The following is an 8170-nucleotide window of genomic DNA, read 5'->3' as shown; positions in this document are numbered from 1 at the left end:
AGTTACAACGTACAAGTCTATCCCGGTTCGTTTAAAACTGGATCTACATCTTAAACTTTAAATCGTTTAAAGTTTATAGATCTAGATTTATTTTTGGGTGATTTTGTGTTGGTCAAAGTTTTGTTTATTTTATTTGACCAAGTCAAAACGACCCGAAATTCGTTTATTGTGAATATGTAAATCCTGGCCCCGACCAATGTGATTGTTTGGTTGTGTTTGGTGTTTGACCTTGTTTTGGCCATATGGTTGGTTCAAAAGTTGTAAAAAAAGGTTATTATGTAATTTTCGGTTTTCTTTGGCCATTAAGATGGTTCAAATTTGTAATAGGACATATAATGTTAGTTTATAAATTTGTAATTAAGAAGACGCGAAGATAACCGAGGACGAGCTCGAGAACCTTTTTGGAGTTAGTGGGAGTTCGGACAAGACGACGGGATGCACGGTGAAGTCCATCCTTGTGGTTGTTTGTGTAGTGAACCCCTTGACCCGATCGGTCTCCCTAATTGGCTCTAGCGAGACCGGTCAACTTTTGGCCATAAAGGATTTACATATTTTTTTTGTTATTTGCTATTTGTGGTTGCTTGGATTGATTATAATAGGATTATAATATCACCGACCTAATACCAAATAAATTGGAAAATAAACATTTTATTAACCGATTTTGTTTTGCAAATTAAAAGCGTTTTGATTTCTAAAACTAATAACTTAATAGATTTCTATTAACTTAAAATTGGTTAGTCATATCGCGACAAACTTAGTTTTTAATAGGTTATCTAAAACTAAGTGTCCTGAGAGATGAAAGGGTTCATCTATTCGTCCCGATAATAAATACAGTAAAATTTGACTTTTACTCTATTTGGTAATTTTAAAATTAATCCCAATATAAAACCAATAGTTTATGCCAATCCTACTACAAGTCACACTTGAGGCATACTGCGAAATTTCGAGTGTTTGGAGCTACAGCACCGCACTTGTTTTCTAGCCTATCCCATCAAGGTGAAAGCGTTTCGTTGACACATCCGGCCCTTTCACACGTCACTATACTAGGACAACTATTACTTTACTCTCCTGTTACGTGTTACAGCTGTCTGGAGACTTAAAGCGGGCAAAGATGAGGCTAAACGTATCGATACAGACAATCGTTGTCTCTATAGGCCTCATAACCGAGAGTTGTGCTCTATTCACAATTGACAATCGTTTTCGGTCTGCTTAACTACTTATTAATGTTGTGTGCTACAGCTGCCTTTAATAACTGGAAGCCAGATTCTCATACTCCTAATTAATTAATGTTATTGGGTCATTAATAATAGGACTACAACGTCGAAAATACTAATTAAATTTACTTTTGCTTAATTAATCAGATGTCGTCAAACGAAATTTCACCCTACGCCCTTAAGACTATCCTTGAGAAGGATAAACTGAACGGTACCAACTTCATCGAATGGCACCGCAACTTAAGACTTGTTCTAACCATGGCAAAGCGCTTGTATGTTCTCGATGGACCTGTTCCAAACGAGCCTGAAAACAACACAGCCGTTGCACGAAAGGTTCTTGACAAGCATAAGGATGACTCGGCTGAGGTCTCCTGTATTATGCTAGCCACCATGACTTCTGAGCTTTCTAAGGGCTTGGAAGACTTTGGTGCCTATGAGATGCTTGAGCAACTCAAGGACGTGTTCCAGAAACAAGCCCGTCAAGAACGTTTCGACACCATGAAACAACTCATCAGTTGCAAGATGGCAGAGGGGTCTCCCGTCAGTGTTCATGTTCTTAAGATGAAGGGGCACATCGATCAGCTCAAGAAACTTGATTATCCCATGCCCGATGAAATGGCATCGGATTTCATTCTCAACTCTCTCCCCAACTCATACGACCAGTTCGTAATGAATTTCAACATGAATGGTTGGGTGAAGACAGTGCCGGAGCTTCATAACATGCTTAAGACGGCTGAGATGAACATTCATTCAATGACCAATCAAGTTCTGACCATTCGATCTGCTGGTGTCAAGAAGTCTAATCCTAAGAAACAGGGTTATAAGGGTAAAGGCAAGAAGTATGTTACCATTGCTGCCCCTCGTGCCACCAATGCTAACAAAGGGGTTCCAAAGATGCCACCGCCGCCCCCTAAGAAGCGCCAATGCCACCGATGCAACCAAATGGGACACTGGATGCGAAACTGTTCCGAGTACCTTGCTGAGATCAAGATAAAGAGAGCCAATGGTGAAGGCTTTTCTCGAGGTATTTCCATATAAGTTATTAAACTTTTCACTCTCTCTAGCAACACATGGGTATTTGATACCGGATGTGGTTTTCACATCGTTAATGTCTTGCAGGAGCCTGAGAAGTGGAAGAAACTGAAAAGGCAGCATGGAACTCATTGTTGGAGATGAGAAGAGAGTACCAGTTCTGGCAACTGGAGTATTTCATTTTACTTGTCCATCTGACCTAGTTTTTCATTTGAATAATTGTTTGTATGCTACTGATTTAACCAGGAACATCGTTTCAGTTTCGTTGTTGTTTGAACAAGGTTTTAAGTACGTGTTTTAATGGCATGGCTATTTCTACTTGCTTAAATGATATCTTTTATTTTGAGGCTAAACCTCGAAATGGTATTTATGAGATATATGTTCAAACTAATAATAACGTATATAATCTTTCAAAACGTATCAGATCTGGCATCAACGATATATTTCTGGCATTGCCGACTTGGCCACATAATCAAAGCAAGAGTCAAAGACTCCAATCCGAAGGGATTCTTGAATCTACAGGACCAAACTCTTTTGACGATTGTGAATCTTGATTAGCTGGCAAACTCACCAAAAACTCCTTCGTAAAAGTGAACGAGAAAAGGATCTGTTAGGACTCATACATACTGATGTATGTGGACCTTTTAGAACCGTGTCTAGAAACCATGAAAGATACTTCGTTTTTTTTATCGACGATTATAGTCGATATGCTTATGTGTATCTTATGAAACACAAGCATGAAACTTTTGAAAAGATCAAAGAGTTTCAAAACGAAGTGGAAAATCAATTTGGTAAAACCATTAAGATACTTCGATCAGATCGAGGTGGAAAGTATCTCAGCTCAGAGTTCTTCAATCATCTAAAAGAGTGTGGAATTGTTTCACAGCTCACTCCACTTGGCACACCCCAACTTAATGGCGTGAGCTACAGAAGAGATATCAAACTTTGCTAAACATGGTTTGATCGATGATGTGTAGAACTAACTTGCCTCACTCCCTTTGGAGTTTCACCCTTATTACCGCCTCCCGCATTCTTCAAATACTACAACCAAAGCGATTATTACTTCTTTCATCCTGATACAAATATGATTTCTATCAGGAGGAAAGACCACTTCCTCGAAAAAGAATTTCTCGATCGTGGAACTGGTGATTATTTTGTCGATCTTGAAGAAATTCAAAACCAAAAATAACCGCTGAGAAGCTAGAGTGTCCGATCAACAAGTTGTTGTTGCTGATACATCAGACATGAACACGAGCGTTCGCAGAAGTACTAGGACTTCCGCACCCAATCCTAGATACCTATGGCATCTGGATGGTCTGAAAGTCTTATTAGTAGCCGAGTCTGGCGACGAAGCTACTAACTGCATATCTGCAATCTTGGATCCGGAATCTGAGAAACGGTGAGATGCCATGAACGCCGAGATGCAATCTATTCATGACAATCAAGTCTAGAACTTGATTGAGCTACCCCCCGAAGGTCGGGCGATAGGGAGCAAGTGAATTTTAAGCAAGCATCTCGAAGCTGGAATCTTCACTTGATGAGGAAAATCAAAGAGTTTGGTTTTATCAACAATGAAGATGAGCCTTGTGTTTACAGAAAGGCTAGTGGGAGCGCTATATCATTCCTCATCTTGTCTGTGTATGATATACAGATGATTGGAAACAACATTCCTATGCTTAAGGGAGTTAAGCACTGGTTGGAATCTTGTTTCACAATGAAAGATCTTGGAGAAGCTGCTTATATTCTGGGAATCGAGATCTACCGAGATAGATCTAAGCGGCTTCTAGGGCTAAGTCAAAGTACATACATAAGCAAGGTCATGACACGCTTCACAATGGACAACTCCAAGACAGGAGCTGTTCCATTGTTAAAGGAACCGTTTTAGCAAATCGCAATCTCCGGCAACGGACATTGAAACAAAGCACATGCAAGCAATTCCATATGCTTCAGCGATTGGCTCTATCGTGTATGCTATATTATGCACTAGACTTGACGTCTCGTAAGCGTGTTTGGAGGAGTGGAAGAGGAGCTCATTGTAAGATGTTACACTGACGCTAACTTCCAAAATGACCGAGATGCTTATCGCTCATAATCTGCTTGGATGAAGAAATTCATAGCCAACCTCGATCTAATTCCAAGTTTAGGAAAATGATCGACGTGATATGTGATAACACAGGTGCTATTGCTCAAGCCAAAGAGCCCAATTATCATCACATGGCCAAGCACATTTTTAGTTCCACTATGTACGAGTAATACTGGAACGAGGTGACATCATGATAAGCAAAGTAGACACATATCAAAATCTAGCTGACCCGTTCCCTAAGCCGATGACTCAGGACAAGCATAGAGATGCTATCAGGCTTATATTTGCTAGTGATTTATTTTGATTTAGTATTTGGATGTATGAACATTCAAACAGTTGTACTTTTTAGTTCACCTTTGATTTAATGGTTAAATGCAAACGTTGAATGATACAACTGTGTTCTTTTTAATACGTTTAATCCATGAATATTATATTCTAAACTATCCATAGTCGGTCAGACTCATGGGAACGATTCTGAATTAAGGCTATTCTGACTTTGGACTCAAGCAGTTGGTGTCCAAACTCACAGACCTCATTATGAATGACGTTGGATGTAACTCACATCAAATCATCTTCATGGATCTTGATCATAAGATGTTTTGATAATAGTATGCTCATTTTGTATCCTAAGACCTGAGATACATATTAGAACTTTCGTTTACCGAGGAATATTCTTTGATCATGTCAACCGCTGTTGCGTAACTGCCAGTCATAAAGGCATTGATTGGGAATGTTCTGGAGTTCAATGGGAGTTGTATGTAGTCAAGATGTGATTCTATACTCTTACATTAAAATGTGACAGTTAGACATATTGGCGCCCTCGTTGATTCAAACTGGTAAAGTGTGAGTCCTCACCCAAACTAACTATGTGTTTGATTGGACCACTTTGACTCTATATCGAGAATTACAATAATTGAACACCATATGAGATTGATTTGATCCATGTCTCATTGTTCAACTAATGTCTTATACAGAAAGGATAGATGACAACGATTACTATAAATTCATTATCTTGCAATAAGGTATGTGTAGCTAGAACGCCTCTGGCTGTCAGCGTTGTGATACTTGACCCAAATACGTCCAAGTGGGAGACTGTTGGATTTTATGGTCGTTTCGGGTCAAGTCAACGCGACCGACCCGAATTTGACCCGGACTGAGTTACACCGGGGGTAACGAGACAAAAGGCCTACTTAAATGTTAATTGGGCCCGGTACATTTATATAGATGGATTGGACAATGGATTGGGCTTTAAACTTGTAATTGGGCTTTAAGCCCAAATGGATTAATAGATTAAACCCTAAAGTATTATCTATATATAGTATACTATATATACATAATAATCTATCCTAATCCTGACAAAATAAAAACCCTAGCCTCCATTATCATATTTTCCGGCGCCGTTTTCCAGCCACCGGAAAACCGCCGCCAGTCACAAACACCCTCCCTCTACTTATCGGCCACCAGAAACGCCACCACTACACTATACGAACTTCCGGCGACTTCCAGTACCTCACCGCAAGCCATTCACGTTTTTCCGGTGACTCCCGATTTTCCGGCGAACATTTCCGGCCACCACAAAACATCACACAGCCACCATCAAGCATCCTTTGGTCACCTCGAACACCACCATAGTCCTAAACAAGCTCCGTTGCTGTCGAAAATCCCCAGCTCGTTTTTCCGGCGACCTGGTTCGTCTTCTCCGGTGAGCCTCGTGTTTGCTGCGAGCTCCTTTCGGTGAACTAAAGCTGCTGCTGCTTGCTGTTGTTATTTGCTGTCGTCTGCTGTCCATTAAAGTTGCCGGATCTGAAGATTATTATCCGCCGTCGCCGCCGCTCAACGCCGCCGCCGCCGGATTTATCATTGGTTGTTGATTGTGTCGTTCTAGCTTTTCTCGTTAACCTTTGGTGTCTTCCCGGTTCTTGTAATCGAGGTATATCGAATACCTTTATCTATGGTTGATTTATTAGCTCGTATTATTCGTACTTGTATCGTTTGTAATCGGATCCGAGTTCGGGTTTCGGTTTTTGGTTCGTTTTTACACGTTAATATCCGCTGCGTTTTATAGTTCGTTTATACATATATATTAATATTGATTAATATCTATCAAAACGAAATAATTATTAACTAAAACGGGTCAAATAGTTTATCCGTTTTCGTTTCGAACCATCGTTGAAACCCAACAAACTCAACTACAGTTCTAATAGTTTTATGAGTTTTGAGTTTCTAGTAAACTAGCCTCACGACTGATCTCATATTGAAATACTCGTTCCAGTTGTTTGGAGTTTTTGGTTTTTACATTAGGTTTTTGGATTCTTTTGTCATCATACTTTGACTAACCAGTTTGTTTATCTAATAGAGTTTTACATGAAAACATGTAAACAAACAAAAAGACACATATATACATACTTCGGTTTTTTATAAACAATAATACATTGAAAACCACATGTGATACACTAAGGTGTTGTTTGTTTATTAAGAGGTAAAATGTCTGCAGTTTGCGGACCACATCTGCCGGCATTTGTAGCAGAAGAGGTGGATCAAACCTCTGCAGTCTGCAAGAAGAAGATTGTTCGTTTTTTAACGTTTGTAGACTACTTTATAACATAAATTTTTTAAATAAGCTGAAATTTAAATAAAAAAGTCATTTAACGTAGTAATTTAAATAATAGTTAAACAACACTGAAATAATATTCATAAAACCACAATAACATTTTTTTTAAAATTTATAGTTAAATATTTTGATCTTTTAATTTTAATATAATTGCTAACTTTCAAAAGTGAAATTAATTTCCCTGTTGATCATTTTTATCTACTCTTCACCTCCAATAAGTGTCATTCTCCATTTATTCCTATTCGCTCATTCCGTTCTCGAGCTAAATATATATTAACCCAATCTTTTTTTATTGGAAATGTGAGAGAAATGCACAAAAACATTTAAAATAGCTCAAATTACAAAAAAAGGTTTTCCAATAATTGGAGTAGTTAATTGTTTAAATTGCTACTAAAGTTGAAACCCGCCAACCCGTCACGATTTACAGTTTTACACCCCCCTAAACATACGTACAAAATCTAACTTTCAATTTTATTTATGCTTTTGATTATCTTTTTGCTCATAATTATTTCATTGTTCGATTTTGACAGCAAGAACGCAATGTCAGACAACCTGTAAGCTCTAAACAGTCTTCATCCAATTCGAGGCCTTCAAAAACCTTGTTTGTTATCAATTTTAATCCATATAATACCAGAACAAAGGATTTGGAGAGGCACTTTGATCCTTATGGTAAGATTTCGAACATAAGGATTAGAAGAAATTTTGCTTTTATTTAGTTTGAGTTACAAGAGGATACCACCAAAGCCCTTGAATCCACAAACATGAGGTAACTTTATTAGTTTATTATAAAAACTACTTTATTTCAATAATAATATTATACCCTTTGATGCGCAGCAAGCTGATGGACCGGGTTATCTCGGTTGAGTATGCAATGAAAGACGATGATGAACGAAAGAACGGGAACGACCCGGGAGGCCGTGACAGGTCACCTTGTAGAAAAAACGATGATTGGGGCTGGTCATCGAGTTCGTATAAGAGAGAATGGGCCAGCCCAGAGGTGTGGGTGGAGGGCGGTGCCGGAGGTGGGGAGAGAGAGAGGGGAGATATGGGGGCTAGGGTTTGTGAAGATAAATGTATGATGTTATTGTGAATAAGTGAAAGAGTCTAGAAGATGCGAGAAGTAAGTGGTCCAAGTCTGCGCCAAGAAGAGGGCGCGCAGACCTTTTTTAATGAACTGTCTTTCGAAAAACAAACACTCTGCAAGCCTCAATGTCTGCGCGTGGTTTGCGC

The sequence above is a fragment of the Bidens hawaiensis genome, unplaced genomic scaffold, assembly GCF_021521415.1.
Source record: "Bidens hawaiensis isolate Kalapana, Puna unplaced genomic scaffold, B.hawaiensis_p1.1 tig00060826_1, whole genome shotgun sequence".
Lineage (NCBI taxonomy): Eukaryota > Viridiplantae > Streptophyta > Magnoliopsida > Asterales > Asteraceae > Bidens > Bidens hawaiensis.
The sequence above is the reverse complement of the archived record's forward strand: the minus strand, read 5'-3'. Positions refer to the sequence as shown.